The 22,476-nt window shown below is 39.6% G+C and overlaps 1 protein-coding gene and 1 pseudogene across 1 annotated transcript in view; one reads left to right on the top strand and one right to left on the bottom strand.

Moving 5' to 3' along the window:
* The window catches only part of PHETA2 (PH domain containing endocytic trafficking adaptor 2), a 49,251-nt gene extending 27,779 nt beyond the window's left edge, over window positions 1-21,472 (bottom strand). The window contains exon 1 of the mRNA XM_032270198.1: window positions 21,374-21,472. The gene's annotated coding sequence lies outside the window, so the exon portion shown is untranslated. The remainder of the gene's footprint in view (window positions 1-21,373) is intronic.
* Window positions 5,162-5,779, top strand: LOC116544087 (annotated as a pseudogene).
* Window positions 21,473-22,476: the final 1,004 nt, after the last annotated feature.

The following is a 22,476-nucleotide window of genomic DNA, read 5'->3' as shown; positions in this document are numbered from 1 at the left end:
AAAAAAGAGGCCAGGCAAGGTGACTCATGCCTGTAATCCCCGCACTTTGGGAGGCCGAGGCAGGTGGATCACAAGGTCAGGAGATTGAGACCATCCTGGCCAACATGGTGAAACCCTATCTCTATAAAAATAAATAAATAAATAAATAAATAATAAAAAGAAATACAGGAAAGAATAAGAATGATGTCCAAACAGAGAATAACAAAGAAGAGAGAAAACTAGAGTGGGTAAGAAAGCACAAATTCTGGATTTGGAAAGTACAATAACTGAAGTGAGAAATTCACTAAAGAGGTTCAATAGTAGATCTGACAGAAAAAGAATCAGCAAACTTGAAGATAGATTCATTGACATTAACCTCTGTGAGGAAAAGAAAGAAACAAGAATGAATAAAAATAAGCAAAACTTCTAAAACCTTTGGGATTCCACCAAATGTACCAATATACACAAAGAGAAGGGGGCAAAATATCGGAAGAAATGCTTGAAAATGTCTCACATTTGATGGAAAATAATAATCTACCTATCCAAGAAACTCCATGAACTGCATGTAGGTTAAACACAAAGAGCTCCATACCTAGACATATCATAATCAACCCTCAAAAGACAGAATTTTGGCCGGGCGTGGTGGCTCACACTTGTAATCCCAACACTTTGGGAGGCCAAGGCAGGCGGATCACAAGGTCAAGAGATTGAGACCATCCTGGCCAACATGGTGAAACCCTGGTGGCGCACGCCTGTAGTCCCAGCTACTTGGGAGACTGAGGCAGGAGAATTGCTTGAACCCGGGAGGCGGAGGTTGCAGTGAGCCGAGATCACTCCACGGCACTCCAGCCTGGCGCCTGGCGACAGAGTGAGACTCTGTCTCAAAAAAAAAAAAAAAAAAAAGAATTTTGAAAGCAGCCAACCTGTTCTACGTAAAGTATGTCCTTCAGGCTGAAATGGAAGGAGACTAGAAGTAACTTGAATACACATGGAGAAATAAAGAGCAATAGTAAATAGAACTACTTAAGTAAATATAAATGATTTTGGTTTGTAACTCATTTTTTGTGCCCATCTGATTTAAAACGTAACTAAAATGCAGTAATTATAAATCTAAGATGGGTAGACCATGTATAAAGATGTAATGTGTAACAATAACAGCATAAAGGAGGAGGGGAACAGCTGTATTAGAAGCAAAATTTTTGTATACAAGTGACATGAATTAGTATTAATCAGAATGAGATGGTTCAGATTAAGATGTTAATGGTAATCCCTATGGCAGCCCCCCCCAAAAAAAAAACTAAAAAAATAATAGTAAATATATGACACATAAAATGGTACAAAATAAAACATCTAACAAAAAAAGACAGTAATGGAGGAAATGTGGAACAACAGACTTAAGACATAACACACAAATAGTAAAATGGCAGATGTAAACCTTACCTTATCCGCAATTACATGTAAACGGATTAAACATACATTGACAGAATGCATTTAAAAGATACACACACAAGCACACACACACAATCTAAAAATGTGCTTTATTCAAGAGACACTTAAGACTCAAAGACACATAATAAGTTGGAAGTAAAAGGATGGAAAAAGATATACCATGCGAATGGTAGCCAAAGTACTAAGGTTGGGGGTCTATATTAATATCAGAAAAAGACTTGAAGGCAAAAATTGTTACTAGATCCAAAAGAGATTTTATAACACTGAAAGGCTCAATCCACCAAAGATATAATTATACACATTAATATACCTAACAAGAGTCCAAATATATAAAGCAAAACCAGACTCATTTGAATAAACAATAAGTTAAAGCTGAAATTGTATGGGAAATTAGAAACTACTATGAGATGAATGATAATGAGTACACAACATACCAAAATTTATGGATGCAGCTAATGCAGTGATCAGAGAGAAATTCTTAACTGTAAATGCCTGTATTTAAAAAGAAGACTGAAAAAGACAACCCACAAAATGGAAGAAAATATCTGCAATTCATATGTTGGCTAAAAAATTTCTATCTAATATACATAAAGAACACTTACAACTCAATAAAAGACAAATAACCCAATTTAAAAATAGGCAAATGATCTACTTCTCCACGGAAGATATACAAGTGGCCAATGAGCACATGAAAAGATGCTCAGCATGGCTAGCCATTAGGGAAATACAAGTCAAAACCACAATGAGATACTATTTCGCACCTGAAAGGATAACTAGAATTAAAAAGTTAGATAATCAATGTTTGAAAGGATGTGGAGAAATTGGAATCCTTATACACTGCTGTTGGGAATGTAAAATGGTACACCCGCTGTGGAAAATTGGCAATTCCTCAAATGATTCAACATACAGTTACCATATGAACCAGTAATTCCACTGCTAGAGAAATGAAAACAAAAACCCACATTAAAAATTGTCCATGAATCTTTATGGCCACTTTATTCATAATAGCCAAAAAGTGGAAACAACCCAAATGTCTACTAACTGATGAATGGATTAAAAATGTGTTGTATCCATACAATGGGATATTATTCAGGGATGAAAAGAAGTGAAGTAGTGATATATAACAACATGAATGAGCCTTGAAAATACTATGCTAAGTGAAAGATGCCAGTCAACAAAGGGCCACATATTACACGGTTTCATTCATTTGAATGTCCAGGATCAGGAAATCTATAAAGACAGCAGATTAGTGTTTGCTTAGGGCTGGGTGGGAGGGTCAGGAGATAGGCGTTAACAGCCAATGGGTACAAGGTTTCTTTTTGAGGTGATGAAAATATTCAAAAACAGGTGATGGTTGCACATATCTGTAAATATATTAAAAACCATTGTACTATATATATTAAATGAGTGAATTGTATGACATGAATATTTCAACAAATCTGTTTTAAAAAGAAATTGCACTCACGTTCATCACAGCATTATTCACAATAACCAACAGGTAGAAGCAATCCAAATGTCTGCTGATGGATGAATGCATAAAGAAAATATGGTATATACATACAATGGAATAATATCCAGCTTTAAAAAAGGAAATAGGCCAGGCATGGTGGCTCATGCCTGTAAACCCAGCTTTTTGGGAGGCTGGGGTGGGAGAATAGCTTGGCAATAGGAGTTTGAGACTAGGCTGGGCAACACAGCAAGACTCTCTACAAAAAATTTAAAAATTGGCCGGGTACAGTGGCTCACATCTGTAATCCTAGCACTTTGGGAGGCCAACGTGGGCAGATCATGAGGTCAGGAGATCAAGACCATCCTGGCTAATATGGTGACACCTCATCTCTACTAAAAATACAAAAAATTCAGCCAGGTGCGGTGGCCCAAGCCTGTAATCTCAGCACTTTGGGAGGCTGAGGCGGGTGGATCACGAGGTCAAGAGATCGAGACCATGGTGAAACCCCATCTCTACTAAAAAATACAAAAAATTAGCTGGGCATGGTGGCACACACCTGTGTTCCCAGCTACTTGGGGGGTTGAGGCAGGAGAATTGTTTGAATCCGGGAAGTAGAGGTTGCAGTGAGCCGAGATTGCACCATTGCACTCCAGCCTGGCACCTGGCAACAGAGCAAGACTTTGTCTCAAAAAAAAAAAAAAAATACAGAAAATTAGCTGAGTGTTGTGGCACGCACCTGTAGTTGTAGTCCCAGCTAATTGGGAGGCTGAGGCAGGAGAATCCCTTGAACCTGGGAGGCAGAGGTTTCAGTGAGCCAAGATCACACCACTGCACTCCAACCCGGGCAACAGAGAAAGACAGTCTCAATAAATAAATAAATAAATAGCCAGACATGGTGGCACATGCCTGTAGTCCTAGCTACTCAGGAGACGGAGGCACAAGGATCACTTCAACTCAGGAGTCTGAAGTTACAATGAACTATAATCATGCCACTGCACTCCAGCCTAAGCAACAGAGCGAGACAAGACCCTGTCTCTTAAATTATAATAAAGGAAAGGAAATACTACATTGTTGTAACACTGATGAGCCTTGAGTTGGACATTATGCTAAATAATAATGACAGAAAGTATGATTCAAATCTAAGACCTCAAACAATGAAACTACTACAAGAAAACATCAGGGGAATTCCAGGACATTGGTCTGGGCAAAAATTACACTGTGGAATAATACCCGACAAACACAGGCAACCAAAGCAGTAATGGACAAATGGGATCACACCAAGTTAAAAAGCTTTGCATAGCAAAGGTAAAAATCAACAAAGTAAAGAGGCAACCCACAGAATGGGAGAAAGTATTTGCAAACTACCCATCTGACAAAGGATTAATAACCAGAATATATAAGGAGCTCAAACAACTCTATAGAGAAAAATAATAATAATCTGATTTTAAAAATGGGCAAACTATTTGAATAGACGTTTCTCAAAAGATGACATACAAATGGCAAGCAAGAATATGAAAAGGTGTTCAACATGACTCAATATCAGAGAAATGCAAATCAAAACTACAGTAAGATACAATCTAACACCAGTTAAAATGGCTTATATACAAAGACAGGCAATAACAAATGCTGGTGAGGCTGTAGAGAAAAGGGAACCTTCATACACTGTTGGTGAGAATGTAAATTAGTACAAACAACAGTTTGGAGGTCTTCAGAAAACTAAAAACAGAGGTACTATATGAGCCAGCAATCTCACTGCTGAGTATATACCCAAAAGAAAGGAAATCAGGTTATTAAAGAGATGTCTGTACTCCCATGTTTACTGCAGCACTATTCACAATAGCCAAAATTTGGAAGCAACCTAAATGTCCATTGACAGACAAATGGATAAAGAAAATGTGGTACTTAATATACAACGGAGTGAAGTACTATTCAGCTATAAAAAAAAAGAATGAGATCCTGTCATTTGCAACAACATGGATGGGAACTGGACATCATTGTGTTAAGTGAAATAAGCCAGGCACAGAAAGACAAATACAGCATGTTCTCACTTATTTGTGAGATCTAAAAACGAAAACAATTGAACTCATAGAGATAGAGAGTACAAGAATGGTTACCAGTGGCTGGAAAAGGTAGTGGAGCTGTATGAGGGAGGTGGGGATGGTTAATGCCACAATAAAATAGAACAAGTAAGAGCTAGTATGTGACTATAGTCAATAATAATTTAATTATCCATTTTAAAATAAAACTATAATTGGCTCTCCCTAAGCCGGCACTCAGCAAGGAGAAGGCCATGTTCAATTTGAGTGCCAAGACTGTGAAGCCCAATGGTGAGAAGCCGGACGAGGTTGAGTCCAGCATTTCCCAGGCTCTTCTGGAGCAGAAAGTGAACTCAGACCTCAAGACTCAGTTCAGGGAGCTGAATATTATAGCAGCCAAGGAAATGAAAGTTGGTGGTTGGAAAGCCATCATAATCTTTGTTCCAGTTCCTCAACTGAAATCCTTCCAGAAAATCCAAGTCCAGCTACTATGTGAATTAGAGAAAAAGTTCAGTGGGAAACATGTTGTCTTTACTACTCAGAGAATTCTGCCTCAGCCAACTTGAAAAAGCCATATAAAAAATAAGCAAAATCATCCCAGGAACCATATTCTGACAGCTATGCACAATGCAATCCTTGAGGACTTGGTCTTCCCAAGTGAAATCATGGGCAAGAAAACCCACATGAAACAGGATGGCAGCCAGCTCATAAAAGGTTCATTTGGACAAAGCACAGCAGAACAATGTGGAACGCAAAGTTGAAACTTTTTCTGGTGTCTGTTAAGAAGCTTACGGGCAAGGATGTTAATTTTGAATTCCCAGAGTTTCAACTGTTAACAAAAATGATGAAATAAAGTATATTCACATACAAAAAATCTTGTGACACAAAGGATAAATGCTTGAGGGCATGGATACTCCATTTTCATTACGTGATTGTTATGTATTGCATGCCTTATATCGAAACATCTTGCCAGGCGTGGTGACTCACGCAACTTTGGGAGGCCAAGGAGGGTGGATCACCAGAGGTCAGGAGTTCGAGATCAGCCTGAACAACATGGGGAAACCCCGTCTCTATTAAAAATACAAAAATTAGCTGGGTGTGGTGGTACACCCCTGTAATCCCAGCTACTCGGGAGGCTGAGGCACAAGAATCGCTTGAACCCGGGAGGTGGAGATTGCTGTGAGCCAAGATCATGCCACTGCACTCCAGCCTGGGTGACAGAGTGGGACTTCATCTAAAAAAATAAAATCTCATGAACCCTATAAAAATATATATACCTACCATGTATCCACTAATATTAAAATTAAAATTTGTTTAAAAGTATGCTTCTAGTTTTCTGAAGTATCTAAAGTACTCAAACTCATACAAAAAGGAAGTAGAATGTAGAATGATGGTTTCCAGGGGCTGGAGGAAGTGGTAAATGAGGTCTTGTTGTCCAGTGGGTGTAGTTTCAGTTTTACAAAATGAAAAAGTTCTACAGATCTGCTGTACAACACTGTGAATACAAGTGTTGCAGCTCTTTTATAATCTGTCTAGAAAATTTCACTGGAAACCCCTATTTTAAAAAGCAATGTGAATACAGTTAACACTACTGAATTGTATGCTTAAAATTATTAAAGGATAATTTTTGTATTACATGATTTTTACTAAAATTTAAAAAGATGTATTTCTGAAACTGAATCACAAGATGTCCAGCATTTTACAGATGTTAGCTATGGACAGGTCCAGCTGAATAGAGTCCAACATGGCCAGAAAGGACACTGGCTCCTGGAGACTATGCTGTCTTGCCCTCAAATAGGATGGCGGCATTCCCCAGGAATGCAAAAAGATACCCCCCCCCCCAAAAAAAAGTGAGGAATCTAATTGAGATGTGCATATCTACCAGCCCTGGGATGCCCAAGAGGAGGAATAAAGGATAGAACTGAGTGTCATTAGGGATGACATTACAAATGTCATTTTCCTTGCCACTATCGTGATTGTGCGTATCAGTTAAATATCAACTACCCAGTAGTGATTATTGTTCCACTTCCTTCTTTACCCAGAATCCAGGTAAAATGTAAGATGTAACATTCTTGGCCGGGCGCGGTGGCTCATGCCTGTAATTCCAGCACTTTGGGAGGCTAAGGCAGGTGGATCACAAGGTCAAGAGATCGAGACCATCCTGGTCAACATGGTGAAACCCTGTCTCTACTAAAAAAAATACAAAAATTAGATGGGCACAGTGGCACGTGCCTGTAGTCCCAGCTACTCGGGAGGCTGAGGCAGAATTGCTTGAACCCAGGAGGCAGAGGTTGCAGTGAGCCGAGATCGCACCATTGCATTCCAGCCTGGGTAACAAGAGCGAAACTCCGCCTCTCAAAAAAAAAAAGTATTTTAAAAAAAGATGTAACATTCTTTTTTTCTCTCATTCAATTATTATCCAATTTTTCTGCCAACCTTACCTGAACATTATTTGGCTCCAGGAATATAGCCATCCTCACTTTTCCCCCAAACATCCCCATCCATAAAAGACTGAACAAGAAGAGAGGAGATAACAATTTCCATCTGTTAGGTGGATATTCAGAGTAAGGAGTAAGAATAATAAAAACCTTTGTTCATTGAAAAAAAAAAAGAAAAGAAAAGAAAAGAAAAAGAAGAAAAATCTTGGCTGGGCATGTTGGCTCATGCCTGTAATCCCAGCAATCTGGGTGGCCAAGGCACTAGGATTCCTTGAGCTCAGAAGTTTGGGACCAGCCTGGGCAACATGATGAAACCCTATCTCTACCAAAAAGACAAAAAATTAGCCAGGCATGGTGGCACATGCCTGTGGTCTCAGCTATTCGGGAGGCTGAGGTAGGAAGATCCCTTGAGCCCAGGAGATAGAGATTGCAGTGAGCCGAGATTGCGCCACTGTACTTCTGCCTGGGTGACAGAGTGAGATCCCATCTCAGAAAAAGAAAAAGAAAAAACTCAATAACATAACCATTCATCTTAAACTAGAAAGAAAAGTGCAAACTAAACCCATAGCAAGCAAAAGGGAGAAATAATGTAGAGCAAAAACAAAGAAAAGAACATAGAGAAGTATCAGTGAAACAGACTCAGTGCTTTGAAAATATCAAAAAACTGACAAACCTTTATCTAGACTGACCAAGAAAAAAAGAGAGATGATTCAAATTACTAAAATGAAAACTAAGAGATGTGTCATTATTGCTGACTTTATACAATAAAAAGGATTATGAAAATACTATGAACAATCCCAACAAATCAGATAACCTAGTTGAAATAGGTAAATTCCTAGAAAAGAACAAACTACCAAATCTGATTCAAGAAGAAACAGGATTAGCTGGGAATAGTGGCTCATGCCTGTAGTCTCAGCTACTCAGGAGCCTGAGCGGGGAGGATCGCTTAAGCCCAGGAGGTTGAGGCTGCCATGAGCTACAATCGCAGCGATGCACTCCAGGCAGGACAACAAAGTAAGACTCTGTCTCAAAAAAAAAAAAAAAAAAAAAAGAGAGAGAGAGAAAGAAAGGAAAGAAAATCTGCATAGACCTACAACAAGCAAAGAGATTAATTTAGTAACCTAAAAAGCTATACAAAGAAAAGCCCAGGAACAGACAGCACCACTGGTGAATTTTATCCAATGTATAATGAAGAACTAGCAAATCCTTCACAAACTGTTCCAAGAAAGTAGACGAGAAGGGAATACTTTCTAATTTATCATATGAAGCCAGTATTACCCTGATACCAAAATCAGAAAAAGAAAAACATGAGAAGGTTATAGACCAGTACTCTTATGAATATAAACACCAGATCCTCAAGAAAAAATACTAGCAAATGGAATCAAGCATCATATAAAAAAGGATTATATACCATAGCCAAGTGAGATCTATACCAAGAATTCAAGATTGGTTCAAAAGATGAAAAGCAATGGTAATACAATATATAACATGTTAATAAAGAGGAAGCCACATGATCATTTCAATAGATGCAAAAAAAACCAAAAAAACAAAAAAACAACATGCTTTCATCATAAAAACAAAAAAACAAACAAAAAAAACTCAACAAACTAGAACTTGAAAGGAATTTCCTCAACTCAGTAAAGGATGCCTGTGAAAAACCCATAGTCAACATTATACTTTATCATTAAGGACTGACACTTTCTAAAGTAAAGAATAAAACAATTCTTCAAGTGTGGTGACACACACCTGCAATCTCAGCTACTCGGGAGGCTGAGGAACAAGAATCGCTGGAACCCAGGAGGCAGAGGTTGCAGTGAGCTGAGACTGCACCACTACATTCCAGCCTGGGTGACGAGAGTGAAACTTCATCTCAAAAAAAGAAGAAAGAAAAAACAGGACACACACTTTCAATTTTAAAAATTTTTTTTTTTTTTTTTTGTTTGTTTGTTTTTGTTTTTTTTTGAGACAGAGTTTCGCTCTTGTTACCCAGGCTGGAGTGCAGTGGCGCGATCTCGGCTCACCGCAACCTCCGCCTCCTGGGTTCAGGCAATTCTCCTGCCTCAGCCTCCTGAGTAGCTGGGATTACAGGCACGCGCCACCATGCCCAGCTAATGTTTTGTAGTTTTATTAGAGGCGGGGTTTCACCATGTTGACCAGGATGGTCTCAATCTCTTGACCTCGTGATCCACCCGCCTCGGCCTCCCAAAGTGCTGGGATTACAGGCTTGAGCCACCGCGCCCGGCCTCAATTTTAAAATTTAGCAAAAAGCCACAGTAATAACATCAGTGTGGTACTGGCATAACAACAGACATACAGTTGAAAGTCCAGAAATAAACCCATACATCTGTAACTGATTTTTTTCTTTATTAGACACCAGATCTCACTCTGTTGTCCAGGCTGGTGTGTACTGGTGTGGCACAGCTCATTGCAGGCTCAAACCCCTGGGTTCAGACAAACCTCCTACCTTGGCCTCCCAAAGCACTGGGATCACAGGCATGAACCACTGCATCCAGGCAGTTAATTGATTTTTTTTTTTTAACAAAGGTACTAAGACCTTTCAATTAGAAAATAGTCTTTTAAATAAATGGTGCTGGGACAACTACATATCCACATGTAAAAAAAAAAATGAATTTAACTCAAAATGGTTAACATACCTAATGTAGGACTGAAAAGTATAAAACTCTTAGAATAAAAGCATAAACCTTAGTGACTTTGGATTATGCAACAGTTAGGTAGGACACTAAAATCGTGAGGCGCGGTGGCTCACGCCTGTAATCCCAGCACTTTCGGAGGCTGAGGCAGGCAGGTCACCAGAGATCAAGAGTTCGAAATCAGCCTGACCAACATGGAGAAACCCTGTCCCTATTAAAAATATAAAATTAGTCGGGCATGGTAGCTCACGCCTGTAATAGGCCAAGGCAGGAGAATTGCTTGAACCTGGGAGGTGGAGGCTGCGGTAAGCTGAGATAAGGCCATTGAACTCCAGCCTGGGCTAACAAGAGCGAAATATCTGTCCCAAAATAAATAAATAAAAAAGATGGGACACTAAAATCAGAAGCAGGCCAGGTACGGTGGCTCACCCCTATAATCCTAGCACTTTGGGAGGCTGAGGTGGGCAGATCACCTGAGGTCAAGAGTTTGAGACTAGCCTGGCCAACATAGTAAAACCCTGCCTCTACTAAAAATACATACAAAAGCAACGGCGGGTGCAGTGGCTTGCACCTATAATCCCAGCAATTTGGGAGGCCGAGGCAGGTGGACTGCCTGAGGTCAGGAGTTCAAGAACAGTCTGGCCAACATGGCGAAACCTCATCTCTACTAAAAATACAAAAAAACTGGCCAGGCATGATGGCATGTGCCTGTAATCCCAGCTACTTGGGAGGCTGAGGCAGGGGAATTGCTTAAACCAGGGAGATGGAGACTGCAGTGAGCCGAGATTGCACCACTGCACTTCAGCCTGGACAACAGAGCGAGACTCCATCACAAAAAGAAAAAAATACAAAAAAAAAAAAAAATTACTGAGACATGGTGGCACATGCCTGTAATCCCAGATACTCAGGTGGCTGAGGCAGGAGAATTACTTGAACCTGGGAAGTGGAGGTTGCAGTGAGCCAAGATCGTACCACTGCACTCTAGCCGGGGTGACAGATTTGAAATTCCATCTCAAAATAAATAAGTAAATAAAATCAGAAGCAATCAAAGAAAAAAACAGATAAGTTGGACTTGATCAAAATTAAAAATGTTTCCATGTCAAAGTATACTATCAAGAAAGTTTAAAGAGGCCAGGCAGTCGCACACGCCTCTAATCCCGGCACACTGTGAGGCTGAAATGGGAGGATCACTTGAGGCCCGAGTTCAAGAAGAGCCTGGGCAACATAGTAAGACCTTGTCTCTATTTTTCATTTTTCTTTTTTTTTGTTTTTGAGATGGAGTCTTGCTCTGTCGCCCAGGCTAGAGTGCAGTGGCGCAATCTCGGCTCACTGCAGTCTCCATCTCCCGGGTTCAAGGGATTCTCCTGCCTCAGCCTCCCAAGTAGCTGGGATTACAGGCACATGCCACCACACCTGGTGAGCTTTTTTGTAACTGGTATTACAGGCATGTGCCACTGCAGTTGGCTAATTTTTGTATTTTTAGTAGAGATGGGGTTTCACCATCTTGGTCAGGCTGGTCTTGAACTCCTGACCTCAGGTTATCCACCTACCTTGGCCTCCCAAAGTGCTGGGATTACAGGCATGAGCCACCGCAACCAATCTCTATTTTTCTTTTCTTTTTTTTCTTTTTTTTGAGACAGAGTTTCACTTTTGTTACCCAGGCTGGAGTGCAATGGCTCGATCTCGGCTCACTGCAACCTCCACCTCCTGGGTTCAAGCAATTCTCCTGCCTCAGCCTCCCGAGTAGCTGGGACTACAGGCGTGCGCCACCATGCCCAGCTAATTTTTGTATTTTTGGTAGAGACAGGGTTTCACCATGTTGACCAGGATGGTCTCGATCTCTTGACCTCGTGATCCACCCGCCTCGGCCTCCCAAAGTGCTGGGATTATAAGCGTGAGCCGCCGTGCCCAGCCTCTATTTTTCTTTAATAAAAAATAAAAAACAAGGTTAAAAGATAACTCATAGGATGGGAGACAGCATTTGTAAATCATATACTCTCATTACGGTCCAGTATCCAGAATACATAAAACTTAATAAAAAGACAAATGACTTAATTAAAAATAGGCAAATAATTTGAATAGACATATCTCCAAAGAGTTATACAAATGGCTAATAAGCTCATCAAAAGATGCCTAACATCATTAGTCATCACTCACTGTAGAAACCTGCCTGGCAATTCCTTAAAATATAAAACAGAGTTACCATATGATCCAGCAATTCTACTATTAGGTAGACATTTAAGAGAAATTTAAAAATATGTCCACACAAAGGCTTGTATGTGAATGCTCACAGCATTATTCATAATAGCCAAAAAGTAGAAACAACTCAAATATCTATCAACTGATGAATGGATAAAAATGTGTTATATCTGTGCAATGCACACAGTACGTCCATACTGACATATGGTTGAACCTTGAAAACATTATGCTAAGTGAAAGCCAGACACAAAGGACATACATTATTCCATTTACATGAAATGTCTAGGATAGGTAAACCTACAGATACAAAAAGTAGATAAATGGTTGCCAGGGGATGGAGGAAAGAGGAAATGGGAAACGACTGCTAATGGTTATGGGGTTTCTTTTTGGGTAATGAAAGTGTTCTGGAATCATAGTGCTTATGGTTGCATAACTATCTTTCTGTTCAAATAATGCATGGCTTTTGTCTTCTGACCGGATCCTTTCAGGTATACAGAGAGCCTACAATTAGCTGTTCCAGGTCCCAGGTGAGAGACAGGGAGGTTAGGACAGGGGTGATCGCAGTGAAGATGAAGAAGGACTGGCCAGATGTCCAGGACTGAGTGACCATTGGGAGGCGCTGCCAAGGAAATATGCACAGGCCAAAGACATATTGGTAAAATAAAGACAAAAGTATTGGAAGGGGAATTATCAAAAAGTACCTATTTTGCCACTCTTATTTCCAGCAATAGTCTAGAATTTCTGGACTCCAAGGAAAAAAATACAAGTGGGTTCCAGGCCTGGCACAGTGGCTCATGCTTGTAATCTCAGCAATTTGGGAGGCCAAGGTAGGTAGATAACCTGAGGTCAGGAGTTCAAGACCATCCTGGCCAACATAGTGACACCCTGTCTCTAATAAAAATACAAAAAAATTAGTTGGACATGGTGGTGCATTACTGTAGTCCCACCTACTCGGGAGGCTGAGGCAATAAGAACCACTTGAACCCAGGTGGAGGTTGCAGTGAGCCGAGATCACACCACTTTACTCCAGCCTGGGTGACAGAGGCAGACTCCATCTCAAAAAAAGAAAAAGAGAAAAAAAAATACAAGTTGGTTCCTGTTTTAAGAGCGTCAAGAAGTTCTTTAAAACTATTCCTCAAGACAGTCCCTGGAAAGGCTGTGTGTAAACGTGTCCTACAAAGACAGACCTTTACCTCTACAAAGACCCTTTACTTCTCCAGTGTGAAACAAATCCATCTGCACTGACTTGGGGTGTGTAAAATAATAGAGATGATTTTCCTTCTTAAAAAGACTGACGGGTTTATAAATGAGAATAAGATGGTAATTTAGTTGTATATGCTAATACCTAGATGTAAATCCTCACTCCACTTACAGCTGTGTAATCTTAGGCACCCTACTTAATCTCTGTGCTTCTGCTTCCTCTATAATGGGGATAATGTAATAGAATATTCTACTTCCTTTAGAGGGGATAATAATAGTTCCTACCTCATGGGATTATTGCTGAGGAATTAAGTGAGCTAATTTATGTAAAGCACTGAGAATGGCACCTGAATAAGTAGTTATTCAGGCCCAGGCTTTTCTACATGGTGGTTTTTGCCATCTAGCTTGGGAGTCAGACAAAAAGTTGTGGGAAATCAGTCTCTCCCCCTAAATAGGCTCCCCAACCCTCCCCTGATCCAAGCCCTTTAACGACCAGGTTTGGGTTTCCTGAATAATTAAGCAGAAAATGCCAAGTTCCATATACCCTCTCTTCCCTCACTGTTTCCCCTGTTGTTAACATCCTGCATTAATGTGGTACATTTGTTATAATTGATAATTCTGAAACATTATTATTAGCCAACGTTCATAATTTACATTAGGGTTCACTCTTTGTGCTATACATTCACTGGGGTTTCACTAATGTGTAATGAGGTGCATCCACTGCTACAGTATTATACAGAATAGTTTCACTGCCCTAAAAATCCTTGTTCTACCTGGTTCATCCCTCCCTTCCCTCTCTTCTACTTATGGCAATCATTGACCTTGTCACTGTCTCCATAGTTTTGCCTTTTCCAGAATGTCACAGAGTTTGAATCATACAGTAAATAACCTTTTCAGACTGGCTTCTGTCACTTAGCAATACGAATTTAAGGTTCCTTCATATCTTTTCATGATTTGACAACATATTACTTTTTAAGCAAGGTACTAAAAGGAATAATATTCCATTGTATAGATGTACCAGTGTTTATCCATTCAACTATTCAAGGACATCTTTGTTGCTTCCAGGTTTGGGCAATTACGAATAAAGCTGCTATAAATATTTGAGTGCAGATTTTCATGGACATAGATTTTCAACTTATTTGGATAAATACCAAGGAGCACAATTGCTGTGACATATGGTAAGAATATATTTAGTTTAGTGAGAAACTGCCCAACTGTCTCCCAAAGTGTATTATTTTTGTACTCCCAGCAGCAATGAATGAGCGTTCCTGTTGCTCCACATCTTCACCAGAATTTGGTGTTGTCAGCATTTTGGATTTTAGCCATTCCAATAGGTGTGTAACAGTATCTCACTGTTTTAATTTGCAATTCCTTAATGACATATGATGTTCAGCATCTTTTAATACGTGTGTTTGCCATCTGTTTATCTTCTTTAGTAAGGTGTCTGTTCAGATCTTTAATTTATTTGTTAATTAGGGTTTTTTTGGGGGCAGGGGTAATGGAGTCTTGCTCTGTTGCCCAGGCTGAAGTGCAGAAGTGAGGTCTTGGATCACTGCAACCTCTGCCTTCTGGGTTCAAGAGATTCTCCTGCCTCAGCCTCCCGAGTAGCTAAGATTACAGGCCCCTGCCACAACACCACGCTATCTTTTGTACTTTTAGTAGAGATAGGGTTTCGCCATGTTGGCCAGGCCAATCTCAAGGCATGAGCCACCACGCCTGGCCATGGTTTTGGTACTTACGTATTTTTGGCCTCAGAGAATAAGCTAGCAAGTGTTTCTCTCTGTTCCTATTTTCTGGAACATATTGAATTTACCAGCGAACTCTTCTGAGCCTGGTGCTTTATTTTTTGGAAGGTTTTAGTAATAATAATTATTATTAAATTATTATTTTGAAGACAGAGTGTCACTTTGTTGCCCAGGCTGCAGTGCAGTGGCGCGATCTTGGCTCACTGCAACCTCCACCTCCCGGGTTCTCCTGCCTCAGACTCCCAAGTAGCTGGAATTACAGGCAACTGCCATGATGCCCAGCTAATTTTTGTATAGACAGGGTTTTACCATGTTGGGAAGGCTGGTCTTGAACCCCTGACCTCAAGTGATCCACCGACCTTGGTTTGGGATTACAGGCAGGAGCTGCCTCGGCTGGCCTGGAGCTAGAGTTGTGAGCTGTTAACACCACACCTGGTCTGGAGCTAGAGTTTTGAGTTGTTAACAAAAGAAAAGATGATTTCCTTCTCTGTTGCTTCAGAGAGGCAATAGTTGTCTTTTCGGTTTGGAGAAGAGTTACCTGAATGTGCCCTGCTTCCCTGCTTCACCATGTCTGTACCTAGAATGCTTTCTATCCATCCCTGTCCCTATCCCACCAGATGTGTGCCACCACGCCTGGCTAATTTTTTTTTAGACGGAGTCTTGCTCTGTTGCTGTTGTCCTGGCTGGAGTGCAGTGGCATTATTTCAGCTTTCTGCAACCTCTGCCTCCCGGGTTCAAAAGACTCCTGCCTCAGCCGCCTGAGTAGCTGGGATTACAGGTGTCCACCACCATGCCCAACTAATTTTTGTATTTTTAGTAGAGAAAGGGTTTCACCATGTTGGCCAGGTTGGTCTTGAACTCCAGACCTCATGATCTGCCAGCCTCGGCCTCTCAAAGTGCTCGGATTACAGGTGCTAAGCCACCGTGCCTGGTCTTTTTTTTTTTTTCTTTTTTTAAATCTCTGTAGAGACGTGGTCTCGCTATGGTGACTAGGCTGGTCTTGAACTCCTGCCCTCAAGGAATCCCCCCACTTCAGCCACCCAAAATGCTGAGATTAAGCATGTGCCACTGCAACCAGCTGGCCTTACTTTACAATACAGTCCCATTGGGGATTAAGTTTCAACATGAATTTCAGAGGGAACATTCAAGCCATAGCAGAAAGTAATAGAGAAAATCAGCAAAACCAAAGTTGGTTCTTTGAAAAGATCAATAAAAATTTTGGTTTTGGCTAGGTACAATGGCTCATGCCTATAACCCCAGCATATTGGGAAGCCAAGGCAAAAGGATTGCTTAAGCCAGGAGTTTGAGACTAGCCTGGGCAACAAAGGGAGACCTTGTCTCTACAAATAATAAAATTTCACTGGGCATGGTGGCGTGTGACTGCAGTCCCAGCTACTGGGGAGACTGAGGCAGGAGGATTACTAGAACCCAGGAGGCCAAGGCTGCAGTGAGCCATGTTCATGCCACTGCACTCCAGGATGGATAAAAATCATGTAATATAAAATTTATCCTTTTAATAATTTTTTGGCCAGGCATGGTGGCTCACACGTTCAGCCTGGGTGACAGAGCGAGACTCCATCTCAAAAAAAAAAAAAAAAAAAAAATTTAAACATGTAGTTCAGTATTGTTAACGTATTCACATTGCTTTTAAAATAGAAATTTCCAGTGAAATTTCTTTGCAATCTTGGCTCACTGCAACCTCTGCATCCTGCGCTCAAGGGATCCTCCCATCTTAGCCTCCTGAGTAGCTGGGACTACAGATGTTTACCACCACGCCTGGCTAATTTTTCTATTTTTTTTGATAGAGTCAGGGTTTCACTGTGTTGCCCAGGCTGGTCTTGAACTCCTCAGTTTAAGTGATTTGCCCACCTTGGCCTTCCAAAGTGCTGGGGTTGCAGGGATGAGCCACCATACCCAGCCAATGATTACTTCTTTAAATGTGCAAACACCTATGCAAGGCTAGGAAGATCACAAGGAATCAGGGAAACATGACAACACCAAAGGAAGAACACAAACTTTTAGTAAATAATCCAAAGATGTATATCCATGAATTGCCTGATAAATAATTCAAAATAATTGCTTTAGAGAAATTCCACAAACTACAAGAGAACAGCGATAAACAATTTAATGAAATCAGGAAAACAACACAAAGCAAGAACAAAATGAGAAGTTCAGCAAATATATAGGAAAATCAAAAAAATTCTGGAGCTGAAGAATATAATGACTGAACTACAAAATGCAATACAGAACTTCAGAAGATGACTCAAGCAGAGAAAGAATCTGCAAACTCACAAACAGGTCATTTGAAATTATCCAATTGGAAGAGAAAAAATAAAAAAGAAATTAAAATGTGTGAAGAAAGCTTATAGGATTTATGAGACACGACCAAGTGAACTAATATACACATTATGAGGTTATGAGCTGGAGAAGAAAGAGAAGGGAGTAGAAAGTGTATTTGAAGAAATAATAACTAAAAAGATTTCCGAGTCTTTGGGGAGAAATAGACATCCAGACTGAAGAAGCCCAGAGGACCCCAAATAGTTTGGACATAAGTCTACACCAAGACACATTATAATGAAACTGTCAAAGTCAAAGAATTTTGAAAGCTGCAAGAAAAAAGCAACTTTTTTTGGTCTTTGTCTCAAAAAAGATAATCAGCAGATTTCTCCACAGAAATTTTGCAGGCCAGGAAATAATGGATAACATGTTCAAAATATTGACATAAAATGGCAACCAAGAATACTATATCCTGCAAACCTATCCTTTAAAAATGAAAGGGAGATAAAGTCTTTCCCACATAAACAAAAACTGATTTTGTCACCATTAGACCTGTCTTATAAGAAACGCTTAAAGGAATTCTTCAAATGGAATTAAAAACATGCTAATAAGCAATGTGAAAGCATAAATCTTACAAGCAAAGGTAAATATATAGTCAAATACAAAATAATGTAACACTGTAATGGTGGTACCCAATTTACCCATAACACTAATACAAAAGCTGAAAAACAAAAGTATCAATAATAACTATAACCACAAAAATTTGGTAATGATTCACAATATAAAAATTCACAATATAAAAAGAAGTAAACTCTAACTTGAAGAGTACATAGTGGAGGGGAGTATGCCTGTAAAGTTTTCGTATGCAATTGAAGTTATCATTAAATTAAAATAGGTGGTCGTAACTGAAAGAAAATGTAGCCAGGTGCAGTGGCTTATGACTGTAATTCTAGCACTTTGAAATGCCAAGGGAGGCAGATCACCTGAGATCAAGAGTTCAAGACCAGCCTGGCCGTTATGGTAAAACCCCATCTCTACTAAAAATACAAAAATTAGCCATGTGTGGTGGCATGCACCTCTAGTCCCAGCTACTCGGGAGGCTGAGGCATGAGAATCATTTGAACCTGGGAGGCAGAGGTTGCAGTGAGCCAAGATCATGCCACTGCACTCCAGCCTGGGTGACAGAGCAAGTCTCCATCTCAATAACTAAAATAAAATGTATACAAGCCTCATAGTAACCACAAAGAAAAAGCCTGTACTATGTACACAGAAGATACAGACAAAGGAAGAATGAAAGCAAACCACTACAAAAAATCATCAAATAACAAAAAAAGAAAAGAAAGGAAGAGAACAAAAGAGCTGGAAAACAGACAGAAAACAATTAACAGAATGGCAATATTAAATCCCTACCTACCAATAAATACTTTAAATGTAAATGGATTAAACACCCCTAATCAAAAGGCATAGAGTGGAATGGATTGAAAAAAAAAAAAAAGATCCAGGAATATGCTGTCTACAAGAGGCTTACTTTAGCTATAGGTACACTCAGACTAAAGATAAAGGGCTAGAAAAAGATACTCCATGCAAATGATAACCAAAAGAGACCAAAGGTGGCTATACCTGTATCAGACAAAACAGACTTTTAACTGTTACTAAGGTCAAAGAAAGTCATCACATAATGATAAAAGTTTCAATTCAACAGGAAGCCATAACAATTATAAACATATATGTACTGAACATCAGAGCACTTAAATATATAAATCGAATATGGACAGACAGGAAGAGAGGGATTAAAAACATTATAATAATAGTAGTGGAACTCAGTACTCCACTTTCAATAATGAAGAGCACATTCAGGCAGACAACCAAGAAATAAACAACTGATTTGAATAACACTATACACCAAATAGACCTAACATACAGAACTGTCTACCCAACAGCAGAATACAATTTCATCTTGAGCATACATGGAACATATTCCAAGATAGGTGATATGTTCAGTCACAAAACAAGTCTTAATAAATTTAAGAAGATTGAAATAATACCTGGTATAGTCTTAGGCCACAGTGCAATGAACTAGAAATCAACAACAAAAGGTAAATAGAAAAATTCACAAATTCATAAAAACAATACATTCTTGAACAATTGGATAAAACAAAAATCAAAAGAGAATTTTAAAATACCTTGAAACAAAAATAAAATTACAACTTTCTAAAATTTACAAGAATCAGCAAAAGCAGTTCCATAAGGGAAATGTATAGCATTAAATACCCACGTTTAAAAACAAGAACGATCTCAACCTAACTTTGGCCAGGCATAGTGGCTCACAACTGTAATCCCAGCACTTTGGGAAGCCAAGGCGGGTGGATCACTTGATGTCAAGAGTTTGAAACCAGCCTATCCAACATGGTGAAACCCCATCTGAACTAAAAACACAAAAAATTAGTCAGGCATGGTGGCACCGCCCGTAGTCCCAGCTACTCTGGAGGCTAGGCAGGAGAATCGCTTGAACCCAGGAGGCGGAGGTTGCAGTGCACTTAGGTTGAGCCACTGTACTCCAGCCTGGGTGACAAAACAAGTCTTTGTCTCAAAAAAAAGAAAGAAAGAAACTAACTGTACAAACAAAGAAACTAGAAAAAGAGGAACAAACTCAAAGTTAGTAGAAGAAGAAAAATTAAAGTGGAAATAAAATAGAAAAAACTAAGAGTTGGCTTTTTAAAAAGATCAACAAAATCAACAAGCCTTTAGCTAGATTAACTAAAGAAGATTCAAATAAATAAAAGATATTACAATGAATGACACAGAAATAAAAAGGATCATTAAGAGACTATTATGAACATTTATATGCCAATAAATGGAATAGCCTAGAAGAAATAGATAAATCCTTAGGAACACACAAACTACCAAGACTCAATCAAGAAGAAACAGAAAGCATGAGCAGATCAATAACAAACAAGGAGTTGAATCAGTAATCAAAAACATTCCAGGCTGAGTGTGGTGGCTCACACCTACAATTACAGTACTTTGGAAGGCTGAGCCAGGAGGATCACTTGAGCTCAGGAGTTGGAGACCAGCCTAGGCAACATAGAAAGATCTCATCACTACTAAGAAAAAAAAAGTTATCTGGGAACGGTGGGGTACACCTGTAGTCCCAGCTATATGAGAGGCTGAGGCAGGAGGATCACTTGAGCACAGGAGATTGAGGCTGCAGTGAGCAATGATCACACTACCGCCCTCCAGCCTAGGCAACAGAATGAGGCCCTATCTCAAAAAAGAAAAAAAAAAGAAAAAAAATTCCAACAAAGAAATGCCCAGGACCAGATGGCTTCATAGGATAATTCTACCTTCAAACATTCAAAGAACGCTAGCCCTTCTTACCAAAAATTCAAAAAGAGAATACTCCCAAACTCATTTTGTAAAGTCAGCATCACCCTGATTCCAAAGCTTAAGATAACATAAGAAAACTACCAGGCAATATCCCCGATGAACATAAATGCAAAAATTCTTAATAAAATACTAGCAAAGCAAAATACAAAAATTAGCCAGGTACTGCGGCAGGCACCTGTAACCCCAGCTACTCAGGAGGCTGAGGCAGGAGAATTGCTTGAACCTGGGAGGCAGAAGCTGCAGTAAGCTGAGATTGTGCCACTGCACTCCAGCCTGGGCAACAGAGCAAGACTCTGGAAAAAAAAATTACATAAATACATACATAAATAAAAAATACTAGCAAACCAATGTCAACAGCACATTAAAATGATTATACACCATGGTCAAGTGGGATTTATCCATAGGATACAGGGTCAGTTAACATGAAAATCAACCAATGTGATCAATCACAAGAATGAAACACAAATCATGATCACCTCAATAGACCTAGAAAAAGCATTTGACAAAAATCAACATCCTTTCATGATAGATTCTCAACAAAACAAGTATGGAACAAACTTACCTCAATGCAATAAAGGTCACTTATGAAATGTCCACAGCTAAAATCATACTCAGTGGTGAAAGACTGAAAGCCTTTCCTCTAAGATCCAGAACAAGGAAAAGATGCTCACCTATTTTTTTTTTTTTTTTTCTAAAGGGACGGAGTCTTGCTCTGTCACCCAGCCTGGAGTACAGTGGTGAGATCTTGGCTCACTATAACGTCTGCCTCCCAGGTTCAAGCAATTCTCCTGCCTCAGCCTCCCTAGTAGCTGGGACTACAGGCACCCATCACCAAGGCTGGCTAATTTCTTTTGTATTTTAGTAAAGACAGGGTTGCACAGAATTGCCCAGGCTGGTCTCAAACGCCTGAGGTCAGGCAATCTGCCCGCCTTGGCCTCCCAAAGTGCTAGAATTACAGGTGTCAGCCACCATGCCTGGCTGGATGTTCACTCCTATCACTGTTATTCAACATAGTACTGGAAGTCATAGAGCAATCAGGCAAGAAAAATAGGGGCTTCCAAGTCAGAAAGGAAAAAGTAAGATTATTTCTACATGCCATGATCACATACATAGAAAACTCAAAAGACCCCCTCCCCCCACCACACACACTCCCCAAACTGGTAGAACTAATAAATGAATTCAGTAAAGTTTCAGGACACAGAATCAACATATAAAACTCCATGGCACCTCAATGCACCAAAATGAACTATCTGAAAGGGAAATTCAGAATGCAATCACATTTACTTTAGCAACAAAAATTAAAATACTTAGGAATTTATGGGAATCAGCAAAATAAATTATATAAATAAATGGAATAAAGACGCAAATAAGTGGAAAGACATCTCATGTGCATAGATTGGAAGAATTAATATTGTCAAAGTGTCCATACTACCTAAAGCAATCTACAGATTCAATGCAAACCCTAACAAAATCCCAATTGCACTTTTTACAAAAATAGAAAAACAATCCTAAAATTCATATGGAACTACAAAAGACCCTGAACAGCGAAAGCAATTTTGAACAAGAACAAAAAGCTGGAGACATCACACTTCCTGACTTCAAATTATCTGACAAAGCTATCACCAAAATAGTATGGTGCTAGCATAAAAACAGATACAGACAAAA

This window comes from Sapajus apella, unplaced genomic scaffold (genome assembly GCF_009761245.1).
Source record: "Sapajus apella isolate SASKATOON/1434 unplaced genomic scaffold, GSC_monkey_1.0 scaffold205, whole genome shotgun sequence".
NCBI lineage: Eukaryota > Metazoa > Chordata > Mammalia > Primates > Cebidae > Sapajus > Sapajus apella.
The sequence above is the reverse complement of the archived record's forward strand: the minus strand, read 5'-3'. Positions and strand labels throughout refer to the sequence as shown.